This window comes from Micromesistius poutassou (genome assembly GCF_964030765.1).
Source record: "Micromesistius poutassou genome assembly, chromosome: 16".
NCBI lineage: Eukaryota > Metazoa > Chordata > Actinopteri > Gadiformes > Gadidae > Micromesistius > Micromesistius poutassou.
In genome coordinates, this window is record NC_140286.1 from 7,397,749 (window position 1) to 7,421,119 (window position 23,371).

Here is a 23,371-nt window from a genome sequence, read left to right on the forward strand (position 1 = left end):
ATTCCCTAGGAGGAGTTAGTTCAAATACAAGGCGACGGAATTCAAAAATGGCCAACTTTGACGGCACGCCACGGCCACGCCCTTCAACGTACAGTCACAAATAGCACGGCGTTGGTTCAGCACCATTTTTTGACTGTACTAACCAATTTGGAAGCAGATGCGATAAATTCCCTAGGAGGAGTTTGTTCAAATACAAAGCGAAAAAGTGAAATTCCATTCAAAAATGGCCAACTTTGATGGCACGCCACGGACACGCCCTTAAACGCACAGTCCCAAATAGCACGGCGTTTATTCAGCACCATTTCATGACTGTACTGACCAATTTGGAAGCAGATTCGATAAATTCCCTAGGAGGAGTTAGTTCAAATACAAGGCAAAAAAGTGAAAAAAATTCAAAATGGCCGCCGAGAGTGAAAATTAAAAATGCAAATAGCCGACTTCCTGTGGGGTTTGGGGCATGGGTCCAAGAGGCTTTTCTGTAGGTATGGGCACATTGTACGTGAATACTGAGTTTCATACATATTGGTGAAACGTGGCGCCGGGGATGCTTTTTAAAGTTCCTGTAGGGGGCGCTACACAGATGAGAAACACGATATTTGGTATGTGAGCTACCGGCACCAGTCTACACGTGTCCTGTGAATTTCATATTCATAACTATTATGATCTCCGCACAGTGATTTTGAGGCTCTGGCGGCCATGTTGTTTTTTCAATCGACTCAATTTTAATTGAGCAGTTAGAACATTGGTACCTAACGACCACTGAGTTGGTCCCGCTCAAATCAAACATTGCGTCTATGAACTGTGGCTATTTTAGTAACGGGCCACGCCCACTTCGAAGCCACGCCCCATTTGAAAATATGTTGACTTTATCTTGTTCAGAATTTGATTCTGAACAACTTTTGTATTGGGGCCAACATCATAGGCGTCCAACTTGACGTTGATAAGAGCAATTAACTATTTTCGAGGTTTCAACCACACCCCTTTTAGAACTCATTGGTGCTCTAAACTTTATTGTACAGACTAATCCTTAAGTGAGATTGAAGATAATGGGCCATATATGATATGTGCCAAAGGATTTTGGTCAAAGTCGAAAAACCTGGGATTCTTGGGGAATTTACTGTTTTTAACTAAATTCAAAATGGCGGAAAATATGGCTACCGGAAGTGTTCAGTTCAAGAGACTTTTTTGTTCATCATGAGGATATGCATGTGTGTGCAAAGTTTCATGAGTGTAGGTCAAACCGGTGGCGAGATATGCTTGTGCAAAGTTTGCACTTTTGAACAGTTGCTATAGCGCCACCTAGGGGCGAATGTGAATTTGAGGGCTAGAATATCAAATTTTTCACCAGTCCCCACAATTGCACCAAAAAATTTTGAGTTTTAGAATATGTGCAGGGGGGGAAAAATGCAGTCGAAGTGGCTAAAAATAATAATAATAATAATAATAAACACGAGGGTTTCAATAGGGACCTTGCCATGTTTGGCTCGGTCCCTAATTAAAACTGCGCGCAGTGATGAACGGGACCTCGCGCCGGCTTGCAGCCGCCACTACGAGGTCCCGTTCATCACTGCGCGCAGTTTTAAAAAAAAATCGCGCCGGCTTGCGGCCGCGTCACGTGCCGTCGTAACATGTGTGCTGGCAAGATGTGCACATGTTAGGACCGCACGTGACGCAGCCGCAAGCCGGCACGAGGTCCCGTTCATCACTGCGCGCAGTTTTAAAAAAGCGCAGTTTTAAAAAAAATTCGCAAATTTATGTAATCTGTAGAAGCAGAGGTGCCCTGTGGTGTCCTACTGATTGTTTTGACATTAACATGTAAGAGCACATTTAACTGAATTACATGTTGTAACAACTTTAACTAACATTATTAACCCTACATCAATGATCCGATAAATTCCCTAGGAGGAGTTAGTTCAAATACAAGGCGACGGAATTCAAAAATGGCCAACTTTGACGGCACGCCACGGCCACGCCCCTTCAATGTACAGTCACAAATAGCACGGTGTTGGTTCAGCACCATTTTTTGACTGTACTAACCAATTGTGAAGCAGATGCGATAAATTCCCTAGGAGGAGTTTGTTCAAATACAATGCGAAAAAGTGAAATTCCATTCAAAATGGCCAACTTTGACATCACGCCACGGACACGCCCTTCAACGTACAGTCCCAAATAGCACGGCGTTTATTCAGCACCATTTCATGACTGTACTGACCAATTTGGAAGCAGATTCGATAAATTCCCTAGGAGGAGTTAGTTCAAATACAAGGCGACGGAATTCAAAAATGGCCAACTTTGACGGCACGCCACGGACACGCCCTTCAACGTACAGTCACAAATAGCACGGCGTTGGTTCGGCACCATTTATTGACTGTACTGACCAATTTTGAAGCAGATCCGATAAATTCCCTAGGAGGAGTTCATTCAAATACAAGGCCAAAAAGTGAAAAAAATTCAAAATGGCCGCCGAGAGTGAAAATGAAAAAATTAAAATTTCCGACTTCCGGTGGGTTTTGGGGCATGGGTCCAAGAGGCTTTTCTGTAGATATTGTGACCTTGTATGTGCTTACCGAGTTTCATACATATTGGTGAAACGTGACGTAGGGGCTGCATTTTAAAGTTCCTGTAGGGGGCGCTACACACATGAGAAATACGATTTTTGGTATGTGAGCTACCGGCACCAGTATACACGTGTCCTGTGAATTTCATATTCATAACTATTATGATCTCCGCAGAGTGATCGACCCTCCTCTGGCGGCCATGTTGTTTTTTCAATCGACTTAATTTTAATTGAGCAGTTAGAACTTTGGTACCTAACGGCCATTGAATTGGTCCCGCTCAAATCAAACATTGCGTCTATGAACTGTGGCTATTTTAGTAACGGGCCACGCCCACTTCGATGCCACGCCCCATTTGATAAAGTGTTGACTTAATCTTGTTCAGAATTTGATTATGAACAACTTTAGTAGAGAGGTTCAACACCATAGGAGTCCAATTAATGTAGATATGTGCAATTTACTAATTTTGGGGTGAAAAACACACCCCTTTTTGAACTCAATGGCTCATGGGTACTTTGAAATTTATCCTACAGACTAATCCTTATGTCAGATTGAAGATAATGGGCCATAGATGATATGTGCCAAAGGATTTATGTCAAAGTCGAAAAACCTGGGATCCTTGGGGAATTTACTGTTTTTAACTAAATTCAAAATGGCGGGAAATCTGGCTACCGGAAGTGCTAAGTTAGTATCTGCAAATTTCTTCATTATGAGGATTTGCATATGTGTGCAAAGTTTCATGAGTTTAGGTCCAACCGGTGACGAGTTATGCTTGTGCAAACGTTGAAATTTTGGCATAGTTGGTATAGCGCCACCTAGGGGCGAATGTGAATTTGAGGGCTAGAATATCAAATTTTTCACCAGTCCCACAAAATGTGCCAAATAAAAATGAGTTTTCGAATATGTGCAGGGGGGGAAAAATGCAGTCGAAGATGAGGAAAAATAAGAAGAAGAAGAATAAACATGAGGATTTCAATAGGGTCCTTGCCAAGTTTGGCTCGGTCCCTAATTAAAACTGCGCGCAGTGATGAACGGGACCTCGCGCCGGCTTGCAGCCGCCACTACGAGGTCCCGTTCATCACTGCGCGCAGTTTTAAAAAAAAATCGCGCCGGCTTGCGGCCGCGTCACGTGCCGTCGTAACATGTGTGCTGGCAAGATGTGCACATGTTAGGACCGCACGTGACGCAGCCGCAAGCCGGCACGAGGTCCCGTTCATCACTGCGCGCAGTTTTAAAAAAGCGCAGTTTTAAAAAAAATTCGCAAATTTATGTAATCTGTAGAAGCAGAGGTGCCCTGTGGTGTCCTACTGATTGTTTTGACATTAACATGTAAGAGCACATTTAACTGAATTACATGTTGTAACAACTTTAACTAACATTATTAACCCTACATCAATGATCCGATAAATTCCCTAGGAGGAGTTAGTTCAAATACAAGGCGACGGAATTCAAAAATGGCCAACTTTGACGGCACGCCACGGCCACGCCCCTTCAATGTACAGTCACAAATAGCACGGTGTTGGTTCAGCACCATTTTTTGACTGTACTAACCAATTGTGAAGCAGATGCGATAAATTCCCTAGGAGGAGTTTGTTCAAATACAATGCGAAAAAGTGAAATTCCATTCAAAATGGCCAACTTTGACATCACGCCACGGACACGCCCTTCAACGTACAGTCCCAAATAGCACGGCGTTTATTCAGCACCATTTCATGACTGTACTGACCAATTTGGAAGCAGATTCGATAAATTCCCTAGGAGGAGTTAGTTCAAATACAAGGCGACGGAATTCAAAAATGGCCAACTTTGACGGCACGCCACGGACACGCCCTTCAACGTACAGTCACAAATAGCACGGCGTTGGTTCGGCACCATTTATTGACTGTACTGACCAATTTTGAAGCAGATCCGATAAATTCCCTAGGAGGAGTTCATTCAAATACAAGGCCAAAAAGTGAAAAAAATTCAAAATGGCCGCCGAGAGTGAAAATGAAAAAATTAAAATTTCCGACTTCCGGTGGGTTTTGGGGCATGGGTCCAAGAGGCTTTTCTGTAGATATTGTGACCTTGTATGTGCTTACCGAGTTTCATACATATTGGTGAAACGTGACGTAGGGGCTGCATTTTAAAGTTCCTGTAGGGGGCGCTACACACATGAGAAATACGATTTTTGGTATGTGAGCTACCGGCACCAGTATACACGTGTCCTGTGAATTTCATATTCATAACTATTATGATCTCCGCAGAGTGATCGACCCTCCTCTGGCGGCCATGTTGTTTTTTCAATCGACTTAATTTTAATTGAGCAGTTAGAACTTTGGTACCTAACGGCCATTGAATTGGTCCCGCTCAAATCAAACATTGCGTCTATGAACTGTGGCTATTTTAGTAACGGGCCACGCCCACTTCGATGCCACGCCCCATTTGATAAAGTGTTGACTTAATCTTGTTCAGAATTTGATTATGAACAACTTTAGTAGAGAGGTTCAACACCATAGGAGTCCAATTAATGTAGATATGTGCAATTTACTAATTTTGGGGTGAAAGACACACCCCTTTTTGAACTCAATGGCTCATGGGTACTTTGAAATTTATCCTACAGACTAATCCTTATGTCAGATTGAAGATAATGGGCCATAGATGATATGTGCCAAAGGATTTATGTCAAAGTCGAAAAACCTGGGATCCTTGGGGAATTTACTGTTTTTAACTAAATTCAAAATGGCGGGAAATCTGGCTACCGGAAGTGCTAAGTTAGTATCTGCAAATTTCTTCATTATGAGGATTTGCATATGTGTGCAAAGTTTCATGAGTTTAGGTCCAACCGGTGACGAGTTATGCTTGTGCAAACGTTGAAATTTTGGCATAGTTGGTATAGCGCCACCTAGGGGCGAATGTGAATTTGAGGGCTAGAATATCAAATTTTTCACCAGTCCCACAAAATGTGCCAAATAAAAATGAGTTTTCGAATATGTGCAGGGGGGGAAAAATGCAGTCGAAGATGAGGAAAAATAAGAAGAAGAAGAATAAACATGAGGATTTCAATAGGGTCCTTGCCAAGTTTGGCTCGGTCCCTAATAAACACGAGGGTTTCAATAGGGACCTTGCCAAGTTTGGCTCGGTCCCTAATTAAAACTGCGCGCAGTGATGAACGGGACCTCGCGCCGGCTTGCAGCCGCCACTACGAGGTCCCGTTCATCACTGCGCGCAGTTTTAAAAAAAAATCGCGCCGGCTTGCGGCCGCGTCACGTGCCGTCGTAACATGTGTGCTGGCAAGATGTGCACATGTTAGGACCGCACGTGACGCAGCCGCAAGCCGGCACGAGGTCCCGTTCATCACTGCGCGCAGTTTTAAAAAAGCGCAGTTTTAAAAAAAATTCGCAAATTTATGTAATCTGTAGAAGCAGAGGTGCCCTGTGGTGTCCTACTGATTGTTTTGACATTAACATGTAAGACCACATTTAACTGAATTACATGTTGTAACAACTTTAACTAACATTATTAACCCTACATCAATGATCCGATAAATTCCCTAGGAGGAGTTAGTTGAAATACAAGGCGAAAAAGTGAAAGAATTCCATTCAAAATGGCCAACTTTGACGGCACGCCACGGACACGCCCTTCAACGTACAGTCACAAATAGCAGGATTTTTGTTCAGCACCACTTCATGACTGTACTGACCAATTTTGAAGCAGATCCGATAAATTCCCTAGGAGGAGTTCATTCAAATACAAGGCAAAAAAGTGAAAAAAATTCAAAATGGCCGCCAAAAGTGAAAATTAGAAATGCAAATAGCCGACTTCCTGTGGGGTTTGGGGCATGGGTCCAAGAGGCTTTTCTGTAGGTATGGGCACATTGTACGTGAATACTGAGTTTCATACATATTGGTGAAACGTGGCGCAGGGGCTGCTTTTTAAAGTTCCTGTAGGGGGCGCTACAAAAAATAGAAACAAGAATTTTGGTATGTGAGCTATCGGCACCAGTTTACACGTGTCCTGTGAATTTCATATTCATAACTATTACGGTCTCCGCACAGTGATTTTGAGCCTCTGGCGGCCATGTTGTATTTTAAATCGACTTAATTTTTGGTGAGCAGTTAGAACTTTGGTACCTAATGGCCATTGAGTTGGTCCCGCTCAAATCAAACATTGCGTCTATGAACTGTGGCGATTTTAGTGTCAGGCCACGCCCATTTCGATGCCACGCCCCATTTGAAAATATGTTGACTTTATCTTGTTCAGAATTTGATTCTGAACAACTTTTGTATTGGGGCCAACATCATAGGCGTCCAACTTGACGTTGATATGAGCAATTAACTATTTTCGAGGTTTCAATCACACCACTTTTAGAACTCATTGGTGCTCTAAACTTTATTGTACAGACTAATCCTTAAGTCAGATTGAAGATAATGGGCCATAGATGATATGTGCCAAAGGAATTTTGTCAAAGTCGAAAAACCTGGGATCCTTGGGGAGTTTACTGTTTTTAACTAAATTCAAAATGGCGGAAAATATGGCTACCGGAAGTGTTCAGTTCAAGAGACTTTTTTGTTCATCATGAGGATATGCATGTGTGTGCAAAGTTTCATGAGTGTAGGTCAAACCGGTGGCGAGATATGCTTGTGCAAAGTTTGCACTTTTGAACAGTTGCTATAGCGCCACCTAGGGGCGAATGTGAATTTGAGGGCTAGAATATCAAATTTTTCACCAGTCCCCACAATTGCACCAAAAAATTTTGAGTTTTAGAATATGTGCAGGGGGGGAAAAATGCAGTCGAAGTCGTGGAAAATAATAATAATTAAAACTGCGCGCAGTGATGAACGGGACCTCGCGCCGGCTTGCAGCCGCCACTACGAGGTCCCGTTCATCACTGCGCGCAGTTTTAAAAAAAAATCGCGCCGGCTTGCGGCCGCGTCACGTGCCGTCGTAACATGTGTGCTGGCAAGATGTGCACATGTTAGGACCGCACGTGACGCAGCCGCAAGCCGGCACGAGGTCCCGTTCATCACTGCGCGCAGTTTTAAAAAAGCGCAGTTTTAAAAAAAATTCGCAAATTTATGTAATCTGTAGAAGCAGAGGTGCCCTGTGGTGTCCTACTGATTGTTTTGACATTAACATGTAAGACCATAAAAAAAATTCGTGAATTTATGTAATCTGTAGAAGCAGAGGTGCCCTGTGGTGTCCTACTGATTGTTTTGACATTAACATGTAAGACCACATTTAACTGAATTACATGTTCATTAACCCTACATCAATGATCCGATAAATTCCCTAGGAGGAGTTTGTTGAAATACGAGGCGAAAAGGTGAAAAAATTCCATTCAAAGCGGCCAACTTTGACGGCACGCCACGGCCACGCCCTTCAACGTACAGTCACAAATAACACGGCGTTGGTTGAGCACCATTTTTTGACTGTACTGACTAATTGAGAAGCAGATCCAATAAATACCCTAGGAGGAGTTCGTTCAAATACAAGGGGATAAAAGCGAAAATAAGACCACGGAATTCAAAACGGACAAATTTGACGGCACGCCACGGACACGCCCTTCAACGTACAGTCGCAAATAACACGGCGTTGGTTGAGCACCATTTTTTGACTGTACTGACTAATTGTGAAGCAGATCCGATAAATACCCTAGGAGGAGTTCGTTCAAATACAAGGGGAAAAAAGCGAAAATAAGACCACGGAATTCAAAACGGCCAACTTTGACGGCACGCCACGGCCACGGCATTCAACGTACAGTCACAAATAACACGGCGTTGGTTGAGCACCATTTTTTGACTGTACTGAGTAATTGTGAAGCAGATCTGATAAATACCCTAGGAGGAGTTTGTTCAAATACAAGGGGAAAAAAGTGAAAATAAGACCACGGAATTCAAAATGGCCAACTTTGACGGCACGCCACGGACACGCCCTTCAACGTACAGTCACAAATAGCACGGCGTTGGTTGAGCTCCATGTCATGACTGTACTGACCAATTTTGAAGGAGATCCGATAAATTCCCTAGGAGGAGTTCATTCAAATACAAGGCAAAAAAGTTACAAAAATTTCAAAATGGCCGCCGAGAGTGAAAATGAAAAAATTAAAATTTCCGACTTCCGGTGGGTTTTGGAGCATGGGTCCAAGAGGCTTTTCTGTAGGTCATGGGACCTTATACGTGCCTACCGATTTTCATACATATTGGTGAAACGTGGCGCAGGGGCTGCTTTTTAAAGTTCCTGTAGGGGGCGCTACAAAAAATAGAAACACGAATTTTGGTATGTGAGCTAGAGGCACCAGTCTACACGTGTCCTGTGAATTTCATATTCATAACTATTACGGTCACCGCACAGTGATTTACCCTGACACCAGAGCCTGTGGCGGCCATGTTGTTTTTTCAATTGACTTAATTTTAATTGAGCAGTTAGAACTTTGGTACCTAACGGCCACTGAGTGGGTCCCGCGCAAATCAAACATTGCGTCTATGAACTGTGGCGATTTTAGTGTCAGGCCACGCCCATTTCGATGCCACGCCCCATTTGAAAATATGTTGACTTTATCTTGTTCAGAATTTGATTCTGAACAACTTTTCTATTGGGGCCAACATCATAGGCGTCCAACTTGACGTTGATATGAGCAATTAACTATTTTCGAGGTTTCAACCACACCACTTTTAGAACTCATTGGTGCTCTAAACTTTATTGTAAAGACTAATCCTTAAGTCAGATTGAAGATAATGGGCCATATATGATATGTGCCAAAGTATTTTTGTCAAAATCGAAAAACCTGAGATCCTTGGGGAATTTACTATTTTTAACTAAATTCAAAATGGCGGAAAAATTTGGCTACCGGAAGTGTTCAGTTCAAGAGACTTTTTTGTTCATCATGAGGATATGCATGTGTGTGCAAAGTTTCATGAGTGTAGGCCAAACCGGTGACGCGTGCTGCTTGTGCAAAGTTTGGCCTTTTGAACAGTTGCTATAGCGCCACCTAGGGGCGAATGTGAATTTGAGGGCTAGAATATCAAATTTTTCACCAGTCCCCACAAATGTGCAAAATAAAAATGAGTTTTCGAATATGTGCAGGGGGGGAAAAATGCAGTCAAAGTTCTGGAAAATAATAAGAAGAAGAAACACGAGGGTTTCAATAGGGTCCTTGCCATGTTTGGCTCGGTCCCTAATTAAAACTGCGCGCAGTGATGAACGGGACCTCGCGCCGGCTTGCAGCCGCCACTACGAGGTCCCGTTCATCACTGCGCGCAGTTTTAAAAAAAAATCGCGCCGGCTTGCGGCCGCGTCACGTGCCGTCGTAACATGTGTGCTGGCAAGATGTGCACATGTTAGGACCGCACGTGACGCAGCCGCAAGCCGGCACGAGGTCCCGTTCATCACTGCTCTCAGTTTTAAAAAAGCGCAGTTTTAAAAAAAAATCGCAAATTTATGTAATCTGTAGAAGCAGAGGTGCCCTGTGCATCAATGATCCGATAAATTCCCTAGGAGGAGTTAGTTGAAATACAAGGCGAAAAAGTGAAAGTATTCCATTCAAAATGGCCAACTTTGACAGCACGCCACGGCCATGCCCTTCAATGTACAGTCACAAATAGCACGATTTTGTTTCAGCACCACTTCATGACTGTACTGACCAATTTTGAAGCAGATCCGATAAATTCCCTAGGAGGAGTTAGTTCAAATACAAATTCCCTAGGAGGAGTAAGTTTAATACAAGGCGACGGATTTCAAAAATGGCCAACTTTGACGGCACGCCACGGACACGCCCTTCAACGTACAGTCACAAATAGCACGATTTTGGTTCAGCACCACTTCATGACTGTACTGACCAATTGTGAAGCAGATGCGATAAATTCCCTAGGAGGAGTTTGTTCAAATACAATGCGAAAAAGTGAAATTCCATTCAAAATGGCCAACTTTGACATCACGCCACGGACACGCCCTTCAATGTACAGTCCCAAATAGCACGATTTTGGTTCAGCACCACTTCATGACTGTAGAGACCAATTTTGAAGCAGATCCGATAAATTCCCTAGGAGGAGTAAGTTCAAATACAAGGCGACGGAATTCAAAAATGGCCAACTTTGACGGCATGCCACGGACACGCCCTTCAACGTACAATCACAAATAGCACGATTTTGGTTCAGCACCACTTCATGACTGTACTGACCAATTTTGAAGCAGATCCAATAAATTCCCTAGGAGGAGTTCATTCAAATACAAGGCAAAAAAGTGAGAAAATTTCAAAATGGCCGCCAAGAGTGAAAATTAAAAATGCAAATAGCCGACTTCCTGTGGGGTTTGGGGCATGGGTCCAAGAGGCTTTTCTGTAGGTATGGGCACATTGTACGTGAATACTGAGTTTCATACATATTGGTGAAACGTGGCGCAGGGGCTGCTTTTTAAAGTTCCTGTAGGGGGCGCTACACACATGAGAAACACGAATTTTGGTATGTGAGCTATCGGCACCAGTCTACACGTGTCCTGTGAATTTCATATTCATAACTATTACGGTCTCCACACAGTGATTTTGAGGCTCTGGCGGCCATGTTGTTTTTTAAATCGACTTAATTTTTGGTGAGCAGTTAGAACTTTGGTACCTAACGGCCATTGAGTTGGTCCCGCTCAAATCAAACATTGCGTCTATGAACTGTGGCTATTTTAGTGTCGGGCCACGCCCATTTCGATGCCACGCCCCATTTGAAAATATGTTGACTTTATCTTGTTCAGAATTTGATTCTGAACAACTTTTGTATTGGGGCCAACATCATAGGCGTCCAACTTGACGTTGATATGAGCAATTAAGTATTTTCGAGGTTTCAACCACACCCCTTTTAGAACTCATTGGTGCTCTAAACTTTGTTGTACAGACTAATCCTTAAGTCAGATTGAAGAGAATGGGCCATATATGATATGTGCCAAAGGATTTTGGTCAAAGTCGAAAAACCTGGGATCCTTGGGGAATTTACTGTTTTTAACAAAATTCAAAATGGCGGAAAATATGGCTACCGGAAGTGTTCAGTTCAAGAGACTTTTTTGTTCATCATGAGGATTTTCATGTGTGTGCAAAGTTTCATGAGTGTAGGTCAAACCGGTGACGCGTGCTGCTTGTGCAAAGTTTGCACTTTTGAACAGTTGCTATAGCGCCACCTAGGGGCGAATGTGAATTTGAGGGCTAGAATATCAAATTTTTCACCAGTCCCCACAATTGCACCAAAAAAAAATGAGTTTTCGAATATGTTCAGGGGGGGAAAAATGCAGTCGAAGTCGCTAAAAATAATAAGAAGAAGAAGAATAATCATGAGGGTTTCAATAGGGACCTTGCCATGTTTGGCTCGGTCCCTAATAATAATAATAATCACGAGGGTTTCAATAGGGTCCTTGCCAAGTTTGGCTCGGTCCCTAATAAACATGAGGGTTTCAATAGGGTCCTTGCCAAGTTTGGCTCGGTCCCTAATTAAAACTGCGCGCAGTGATGAACGGGACCTCGTAACATGTGCGCTTTTTTAAAACTGCGCGCAGTGATGAACGGGACCTCGTAACATGTGCGCTTTTTTAAAACTGCGCGCAGTGATGAACGGGACCTCGTAACATGTGCGCTTTTTTAAAACTGCGCGCAGTGATGAACGGGACCTCGTAACATGTGCGCTGCCACGAGGTCCCGTTCATCACTGCGCGCAGTTTTAATTTTAATTTTTAGCGAATTCATGTAATCTGTAGAAGCAGATGAGATACATTCCCTAGGAGGAGTTTTTTGAAATACAAGGCGAAAAAGTGAAAAAATTCCATGAAAAACGGCCAACTTTGAAGGCACGCCACGGACACACCCTTCAACGTACAGTCACAAATAACACGGCGTTGGTTGAGCCCCATTTTTTGACTGTACTGACCAATTGTGAAGCAGATCTGATAAATTCCCTAGGAGGAGTTCGTTCAAGTACAAGGCGAAAAAAGCGAAAATAAGAGCACGGAATTCAAAACGGCCAATTTGAAGGCACGCCACGGACACGCCCATCAACGTACAGTCACAAATAACACGGCGTTGGTTGAGCCCCATTTTCTGACTGTACTGACCAATTGTGAAGCAGATCCGATAAATTCCCTAGGAGGAGTTCGTTGAAATACAAGGCGAAAAAGCGAAATTTGCCGGTAAAAGTGCAAATTAAAAAAGAGAACAGCCGACTTCCGGTGGGTTTTGGGGCATGGTTCCAAGAGGCTTTTCTGTAGGTATTGTCATGTTGTACGGGCCTACCGAGTTTCATACATATTGGTGAAACGTGACGCAGGGGCTGGTTTTTAAAGTTCCTGTAGGGGGCGCTACAAACATGACAACCACGATTTTTGGTATGTGAGCTACAGGCAACAGTCTACACGTGTCCTGTGAATTTCATATTCATAACTATGACGGTCTCCGCAGTGTGATTTACCCTCCTCTGGCGGCCATGTTGTTTTTCCAATCGACGTCATTTTACTTGAGCAGTTAGAACTTTGGTCCCCAAAGGCCACTGAGTTGGTCCCGCTCAAATCAAACATTGCGTCTATGAACTGTGGCTATTTTAGTAACAGGCCACGCCCATTTTGAAGCCACGCCCCATATTTTTTTTTTTTTACTCTATCTTGTTCAGAATTTGATTCGGAACAACTTTTGTATCTGGGTCAACATCATAGGAGTGAAAGTTGGTGTTGATATGAGCAATTAACTTTTTTGTCATTTTTAACCACACCCATTTTAGAACTCAAAGGCTCATGGGAGCTGTAAAATTAATTGTACAGACTAATCCTTATGTCAGATTGAAGATAATGGGCCATAGATGATATGTGCCAAAGGATTTTTGTCAAAGTCGAAAAACCTGGGATCCTTAGGCAATTTGCTGTTTTTAAATAAATTCAAAATGGCGGGAAATCTGGCTACCGGAAGTTCTAGGTTTTTAAGGCAAATTTGTTTATCATGAGGATTTGCATGTGTGTGCAAAGTTTCATGAGTGTAGGTCAAACGGGTGGCGCGTGCTGCTTGTTTCCGTTTGAATTTTTGGACAGTTGGTATAGCGCCACCTTGGGGCCAATCTGAATTTGACGCATAGAATATCAAATTTTTCACCAGTCCCCACAAATGTGCCAAATAAAAATGAGTTTTCGTATATGTTCAGGGGGGGAAAAATGCCGTCGAAGTGGACTAAAAATAAGAATAAGAATAATCGGACCAAAAACAATAGGGACCTTGCCAGTTCTGGCTCGGTCCCTAATAATGAAATGATCACTAGACTTGAGTAGACTGGAGAAGGATATCAGTCTTCCAGTCTGGATGACTCAGTACAAGGCTGACTCAAGACAGTTCCTCATTCTTCTTCTTCTTCTTCTTCTTCTTCTTCTTCTTCTTCTTCTCCAGTTCTTCCTATTATCATTGGTAACATTGTGGCTATTATGCCTGCAGGCCAGAATGGTGACATGTGGTCCATTCAGTCCTGACAATGTATGTGTGTTTCGGTGAGTAAGTGAGTTAGTAAGTGATTAAGGGCTTTTCAAAGTAATGTGTTGTGTTGAATGAGTTGTTAGGGTTAGGGTTAGATGATGGGGGTTTGATGAGTTGCGTACGTATATATCACTAACAATGTGCATTTAGGTCTAGAGCTTTTACATTGACAGAACCGGCATACATCTCACAGAGCGACGGCGTATTCGGCAGTTAGCCGAGCAAGCCACAAACAAGCACCCACACACAGACCCACACTGAAGTGTATACCTTGGTGTACCTGCAGTAAACCCTTGTCCCCTTTGATAAGTCAACAAAGCCCTTATCGCAGGTAGCAGAACACAACCTGTCACACAGACACTCTTATCACAAGCCTTCCCCAAGCCTTTTCAGTCTCCATTAGTAATAATCAATGACCGAAAAACGATTGTGTGTGTTCGTTTGTGTGTCGTGTGTGTGTGTAAATGATATTGTGAAACGTTTTTCAACCATTTTCAAACCGTGTTAATCCAATTTTCCTAAAACGGGGAACAGCAGAATGTGAGGCTGCAGGGGGTCAGAGGTTATATATTAGAGTAGGGGTGGGGCACTAGTGGCCTCATGTCCCCCTGTCCCACTGTGTAGAACCCCTCCCCCTCAACTCCTACCTTGTACACAGAAAAAGAAGAAGCAAAAAGCCATGGTCCAATCAGAACAGAGACTGGACTCAGTATTGCCTTTTTGCAGCATGAGAGGTGAACTGGAGCATTTATTTCACTGCATTTTGTGACAGCCACTTTGCAGTGGAGAGGATTTACTGTGTGCAGCTAGTGACTGTGAGTGCATGCGTGTGTGTGTGTGTGTGTGTGTGTGTGTGTGTGTGTGTGTGTGTGTGTGTGTGTGTGTGTGTCCAGAGATGTGCAGAAAGGTATAATACGCCATGCCAACATTGTGCAGCCATGCAAACCACTGCATAATCTTGATGTGTGTATGCACAGCCAAGGCATTTGCTTGCATGTGCATAGTGCACGATGAGACAGACAGAGGGGCCAGGGCGTTATCAGAGCTGACAGGTCTGTGAGATCTCTTGTATTTCCTGTGAATAATAGAGTGTTGGTCCATTGATTTGTAGCCTGCTTGTACCTACATTACTCGTTCAATATCTCTGGAACTGTCATTCATGCTTTTCACTGATGTTGCTGCAGGTCTTTTTGTTTTATAGTGCGTGTGGAATTGCTTGGTGAGTGTGTGTGTGTGTGTGTGTGTGTGTGTGTGTGTGTGTGTGTGTGTGTGTGTGTGTGTCTGTGCCAGGGGGGGATTTGTGCATGCGTGTATGTGTGTGTGTGTGTGTGTGTGTGTGTGTGTGTGCCCTCGCACTCATGTGTGTGGTTGGATGCATGTGTGTGTGCTGCATTATTGATTTGAATTACCTCTTATGTTTCTTTCTCCCAGAATCCATCAGGATTGTTTATGAGATCTCCTCCTAAAGGCGCAACAGTGATGACCTCACTTTGCCTCAGCCCCAGTGAATCATGGGATACAGGAAGCAAGGTCTCTTAACGCCAGGTAACGGATTGCTCAGACATTCACATCACATGACTCATAGGGAATGACTTTATTCACGATGAAGGGCAGAGTTGCTGTTGTCATGCACTCACTAATGACAGGAAAGACAGACATAGAGATAGAGGGAGAGACAGAGCATTATATAAATATAAAGTTAGGGAGAGAGACAGACAGAAAAAGAGAGACGGACAGACAGAAAGGCAGACAGAGAGAGAAAGGGAGAGTGAAGGAACGTTGTGTGTCAAAGCATCTACTGTGGTGTTATGTGTTAATAACATTAGAACTCAAGCTCCAAAGAGGCATTGCATGTACAAAACAATACATCTACCCCTGTATCTTCTATTACTGTTAAGCAATTGTACACAATCAAATTTTAACTAATTCTAACCTTCTCCAGCTCTCCACATGTTTGTCTGCAACATGTAGTTAAGTAATTAAATATGCAGTGCAAAAAACTCACACATCCATATTTGATATTTTCTGTGCATGCTATGTATGTTTTTGTGTTGTTGTTGTTGTTGTTGACATAACAATGAGAGGGCGGGAGCAATGAAAGAAGACGTGATTCTGAAAGGACTAGAGGTGGAGGTTAGAAGGGGTGAGTTGAGGACAGTAGAGATAGTGCTGAGAAAAGAGCATAGCAGAGGAAATCAGACACAGGCTCGCCTTAATCGCTTTCCATGGAAAAAGTTTTACTGCTTTGTCATATTTGCTAGTGTCACCTACGGAAGTCACACACATGTCTACCATATTGCAGTCCTCCTTCCAAGGTCGTACTATCTGCTGCCATCAAGAATTTATCAAGTGATGCTTTTGTCCATTTTGCATAACAAGTAAAGAAATAGAAAGAATAGGAAGCCCTGCGAAGGCAAATCATGAATTAATGGTACTCACCTTTTTATTATTATATATACAAGGTAGGTATTTTTGTTATAGTGCTTGCTTGTTTTTCTTACACTTCTAATATTTACGCGACAGAAGCTTCTTACCTGTTCAGCACAGATTACATCACCGTTTGGGGCGTCACAAGTACGTAGTGCTGTTTGAAATCTGAGCGTGCAAACCTGATTCCCTACATAGTGCACCACATGTCATACCCTTATTGCACCATAACAGCATTGTACAACAGATGTACACTCATTTCTGCACGGCATCCCATGATGCATAGTGGTTTTCATTTTCATCCAGTTCATCCAAAACATCTGGTGAGTTCTAACACTTGTTAACGCGGACAGATACACAACGGTATTTAGTATGTATGAGATGGTGTGTTAGTAATATCACTCTCTATAACCACAAGATTAACTCTTACCGTAGGGTTAAATTGATTAAAAATAGAATTGAGCTTCAAAAAAGTGCGTGTTTATCAAAATAGATTTCCGGGGGCGAATCCTCCAGATCCCCCAACAGAGGGCTGGGCTAAGCCCTGAATGACCTCAAATACTAGAAACTCCCCTGTGTGTGACCATTGACCATAGCAGATTTTAACTCACAAAGAGCTCTTCTTAACTTAATGCGGCTGTGAAGATCTATTCAAGATAAGTAGCATATTCATATTTAAATAAAGTATTTTTTATCACAGTTTGTCACTTACAAAATAGTTAATAAAAATTGAATGATCCAATGAAAGCTTCACTAGTCAAAATAGTTTCCATAGATTAGATTTTTGAAGTATGTCTGCCAAACCAAGCATTTAATATAACAGTAAGACAAATGGAACAAAGGGGAGCAACAACATGTTATTTTTTTTATACGGCTATGTGTTCCCCTCTTGTCAGGCAATTATGGATTTTATGCGACCACATGAATGATGTGTCCCAAAACTGCCATAGTTAAATATTTCTCTAAAAGGAAGTGTCACTTTAAGTTATTAGAAATGTGTATAAGTCTGACAACATTCATCCACACATGCATTCATAACCCATAGTCACCTGTATGTGCCTCTGAGAGAGAGAGAGAGAGAGAGAGAGAGAGATGTTCTCCTCATCTCCCTCACCTGAAAGTCCTATTTGCTAGTCCTATTTGACAGCAGTCTCTTATTTGAAAACAGTCTCAGACATCAGACAGGTATCCGGTCTGATGTGTGGCGGGATGTTTTCTTCCCCTACGCTACCTCAATCCCCCCCCCTCCCCCCCCTCCCCTAGCCACTTCACCAGCCTGTCCATCAATCAACCATCTAGATGATCCCCCCTCCTCTAATAGCAACCTATAGCATCCTCAGGTGGATGATTGTAGCATAACAAAGTCAGCAACACTTCTCACAGCTCTGATGTCATTTTATTTTTCACTGTTGACCCAAATGTCAAATCTCTATAATCTTTAGGTAACCATATTTGTAAAATCAAATACATCATCCTCCAAACCATTTTGAATAAGTTAAAAAAAGAGAGATTTATATATATGTAGAACTGTTATTCGTTGATAACAGTCACACTACTAAAGTGGAAGCAAGCAAAGCATTTCAACGATAAACATGCATTCTCCTGCAGCCTCTAAAGCAATCCAATAGTTTCATTGAAAGAAATAGCTGCATTAAAACACTTAAAGGGGATCCTAGATCCACCTACACGTATACGTACATACATAAAAGTAGGAAAGGGGAAGGAGGCGATACGGCTGGACCGATCCAACAGTACCTAATTATAGAGCGCCGACATAAAACATAAGCAGTGAGGCGATAGTACTATCACGCTGCTGGCAGTCCCACGCCGGCTCCCCCCTGTGGCGTTCACCCCGCTGGGAGATGTGTGGTCGGCGGTCCCTTTATCAAGCCAGCGAGAGAAACGCGTGGAATCACATGCATGAAAGAGCCTGGCGACACGTGCTGGACCTGCAGACACACAAACACACACACGGATACACAGACAGAGACACAGAGAAACACACACAGCCTTACTCTATATAGGTTACCTCCATCTCGGACCTCAATCCTTATCTACAGTCTCTCTCCCCCTACATTCTCTGCTGCTCTCGCTCCCTCTCGACGCTAATGTAAACAGTCTTGAGAACAGCCACTTTAACCCACAGCTGACTCCCGCCCCCTCCCCCCCCCACCACCATCACCCACACTCACACACACACACACACACACACACACACACACACACACACACACACACACACACACACACACACACACACACAGTGACTTCCTCTCTCTCTGTCTGGTGTCCGGGACCTCCCCGTCCGGTCACCTCTAGTGGGGAACAACCGAGTGCACGGAGGAATTAAATTATGAATGAGAGAGACGAGTCAGAGAAGCCAGGCGGAAATGGTTTGCTATAATAGCATGCGGGCATATTTAATTTGCGAGTAATTGCACTTTGAAGGGGGGAGGGGGGTTGTGGGTAGGGGATAAGTGCCATAGATTGGACCAGCACTGGAGTTTATAATGACACAACGGCCCCCCCCCCCGTCGTCATGGCTGCTTGTGTGAGATACAAATAAGAATGAGACAGAAAAAAACGACAAACAAAAACACAGGAGATTAATGGCTGAATGATACTTGAATTGAGTGTTATGGAACCATTTAGGTTTACATTTGACCTTTTGACCTTTGACCTTTGTTACTTTCCACAAAATCAAAATCAATCAGGTCACACTTTGCTTGCATGCAAACGGGCCAGCATTCAGAGTATATGCTAATGCCATGAGGGGCGTCTCTGTAGAACAGCTGCAGGATAAACCTGCGGTCTGAGCAATGTCATCCATTTTACTTTTGCTCCATTGTCTATTGGAATTTCTACACACTTCCAAACAAACTTACCTGTCTGACAACATACCTGTCTCTATGGGTCGCTGTGCAAGAGAGGAACAACACAGAGATACAAACAACAAACTAAAGATACAGCAATGAGCCACATATACAAATAGGCTGATTCACACTGTGGATCATTGTAGAATGAGGATTGCCAAGGATACAGTACATGCATCACATTGACCACCATTGTGCGACTTGTATCCCACCAGGGAGAGGAGACTTAAGGCATTGCAGTACCACCACCAAACCTCTCGGATGAGACCCACTCTGTCTCTGAATGTCAACGTCCCCTCTGACAGGCGTTTCACAGAGGTGAGGCTGTCCATGGTGTTTAGCATTCACCAGGAGCCAGGCTGACATCACCGGACAGACTTGATGTAGTGCGATAAAGCAAGCAGTGGAACAGAGTTGAACCTCTTTAATCTCCTTTCCATCGCTGTTTTGGTTGATGCCGTTGTTATTGCCTATGAGTCATTTTTGGAATCTCTTATCGTGAACCCGATAGCTACAGCTAAACACAACGAAACGAGAATGTCAATGTCTGCAGAAAAAATAAGGTAATGAGAATGTGTACTGCAAGCACCAGCACTCTCAGGTACACAGACCTGAGAGGTGAACATGAATCAGGAACGGGGATGTCAGCTCTGTCGTTAAATGCAGATCATTTGTGCAAATTCATTAGGGTTTTACCAATGAGTAGAAACTCATTAGCAGGAATGGCGTACTTCTCTGAAGTCATGGGCCCCATGGTTCTCTTTCCACAGCTCTCTCTTCTTCCCTCGTCTCCTTCACAAACACAAAGAAGGCCAGACAACAGCTGAATAAAAGTGAGTGTGTGTGTGTGTGTGTGTGTGTGTGTGTGTGTGTGTGTGTGTGTGTGTGTGTGTGTGTGTGTGTGTGTGTGTGTGCTTTCCTTCGTGCCTGTGTGTGTGTGTGTGTGTGTGTGTGTGTGTGTGTGTGTGTGTGTGTGTGTGTGTGTGTGTGTTGGTCTGTTTCCCTACATCTGTCCCATGCCTTCAAAACAAAAGACTTTAGCCTGTTATGCAAGTTGTCCCATTAGCAGCCTCTAGTGGCTGGAGTTGTAGCTACAGTTATAGCAATATCATTCTCAGATGGCAGTTACTGCCCATGGTGGGACCACAGTAACATTGAACAATTCCCTGGATGGATTGACTCGGGTGGGTAAATAGTAGAAATGTTCTGTAGTATAGTCTTAAATATAGTTAAGTATAGTTTATTATAGTACTATACTAGTTAGTTTAGTACTGAAATTGACTGACTCATAGGATGCAGCCTACCAGAGCTCTCTCCAAGGTTACAGTAATGGGTGTGTGTCATTATGCACCTCACTAAAACACCTATATATACATATGCAGGTTTAGCTGGTAAAGAGGAGGAATCCCCAGGAATCCCTGGGCGTTGTTTCAGAAAGACTGGCCTGTTGTCGGAGCACAACAGCAGGACAGAGCCAGTAAGATCCAGTCCATGTACCTGTCAGCCCTAAATGATAGTTCACTTCCTGTAGCGCAGGAGATAGACTAATAGGCTCCAGCTGGAGGGTGAGACCAACAGAGTGCATGTGTGTGTGTGTGTGTGTGTGTGTGTGTGTGTGTGTGTGTCTGTGAGACAGTGCGATAGAGATAAGAAAGAGTAGTCTGGGGAAGAGATTAGAATAAAAAGTGAGTATGGATGTGTGTGGATGGGGGGGGGGGGGTGCATTTCACATGGCCCCGAGCAAAGGGAATGGTAGGCCCCTCCTCGGCTGGATGATGAGTTTAACATACATGACTGTTCTGTTTTTAGTTATTTTTTGTCAGTTGGTTTCTCTCAGTGAAAGCGATTAGCTCTGGTGAACCCTTCAGCGAAAATAAATCAAAGAGACGATCTATAAAGCAGACTTTTAATGTTAGTACATTATAAAACATGTTTCAGGGTCTATTTTCAGAATTGCATAATATTGCAATGTAATACAATGTTGTGGTTATGTTGTTGGGGACCAGTCTAAATGAACAGGGTTCTATCCCCAATGTGTGTCCATATTAGCATCCTACGTTACCCAGAAGGACTTGTGCTATCACCCTCTCTTTCATGAGCTACAAAGCCCTGCAGGTGCATTCTGGGTGTACGAGGTTTATAGTCTATTATAGCTACTATAATGGATGTCTCCCGTTAATGTGCAGGGATTATATTGTTATTGTTCATACAGGGATGAAACTAAGAAATGACTTCTCTTTTATTAAGATCCATTTATAATATACAACATTTATATTTCAATTTTAACTAACTCCAAACTATTTTAGCAAGGCGATGTCTTTGTTCAAAATGTATATCTGAAATAACTGTACAAACACATGTAAAATATTTAGTTATAAGCAAGACCAAACCAACCACCCAACCTGGACACCACCTGGAGGAGTGTGACCAACACTCACAACGGGATTCTTGTTGACCTTGTTGTAATGGCATCTTAAACATTTTACTGTGCAGCTCATAACTCTGGCCTTGGATGAGACACATCTTCACACCAGATAGGGACGAATTAACCACACCGACTAAATGATGCAAAACGCCTCATTCACCTTCACCATATTTCTATTCAGTGGTATTGATTGCAACCTATGTCTTAACTACTTTTTTGCTTTTTTGAGTGTGTGTATGTGTGTCTGTCTGTCTTTCCTAAAGCAAAAATATTTCCAGTGTTTTGCGTGAGCTTCCGAACCTTCTGGTTGTAATTTCAGACACCTATGGTCAGACAGACCAGACCATCACGGCCTCAAGCGCTGGCCCAAAACAAACCCTTCCCACCAGCTAGACTATAGCAATCTATAATGAATTTCTGATACACACAAAAAATAACACAAAAACGTGTGTTTATGTGTGTGTTTATGTGCGCACACAGGCACGCACACACAAAACCAAAGGGTTTTCCAGCAGGTAAAGCAGAGACGTATATCAACCATGCTGCATAGCTGAGATGTCTGACTCAGGAGGTGTGTGGGGGGGGGGGTTGGAATGCCTGCCCCCCCCCCCCCCACCCCTTCCCCCCCAACCCACACACATACCCATACTTCCACCAAGGTTCTTCACACTATTTTCCTAGTGCCTGTGTGTGTCTGTGCGTGTGTACGTGTGTGTATGTGCGTGTATGTGTGCGTGTGCGTGTGTGTGTGTGTGTGTGTGTGTGTGTTCAAGGTCCCTGCAGGCAGAGAACAGAGGTTTCTGCTCCAGGCTCCTTCCTCCACATTAAAGCCACATGACGGTGAAGGTGTTTTCCTTTACCTTCAGCGTCTGCCATCTTGTCACTTGCAGAGATCCACAACCCACCTGATGTGTTTTTTAAGGTTCAGTTTTTAAAGACAAGAATATATGAAATATAGCAAAAAATCTGACACACGCACACACACATAGACACACACACACACACACACACACACACACACACACACAGACACACTCCTACAGTCCTGGTGCTTTCATTTTGCATTTTGCCACGTGACATTGCTGCTGTTGTTGATCACTAGAGTAGCACACGGTGAGTACCACCCAGGGACGTCCAGCCACCCGGGGTCCATTAAGGACGCTTGCCCGAAAAGGCTGTGGCCCCCTGGTGGTCACCAGCTAAACTGACTTGGCTACGACCCCACCGTAATCAATCTATGGCTCTAATAACCACTTCAATCCGTTACATCCACAAATGCGAATGTTCTGAAGTCACTCGTTATGCTTATTTGGGCTTGGTAATTGCTTGCTTGCTATTGCTAATTTAATTATTGGTTATGAAGAAATTATAATATTTTTCCATAAACATAATGATACATGGAAGATAAGCAACTGCAATATAATTCAGTTACAATGTGTTTTTTTCTCAGAATATGGCAAAAAAAAAGCAACAGTAATCATCTATTATGGTATCCCCCTGACCCGCAGCCCCCCTCTCCCCTCAACCATCCCTGGCCCGTCCCCTCGAGCCGTTATCTTAATCACTTCCAGACCCCTCAGTTCAGACCTTACATAAACACCAACACAGAGATATGCACATGTGGCTGCATGTG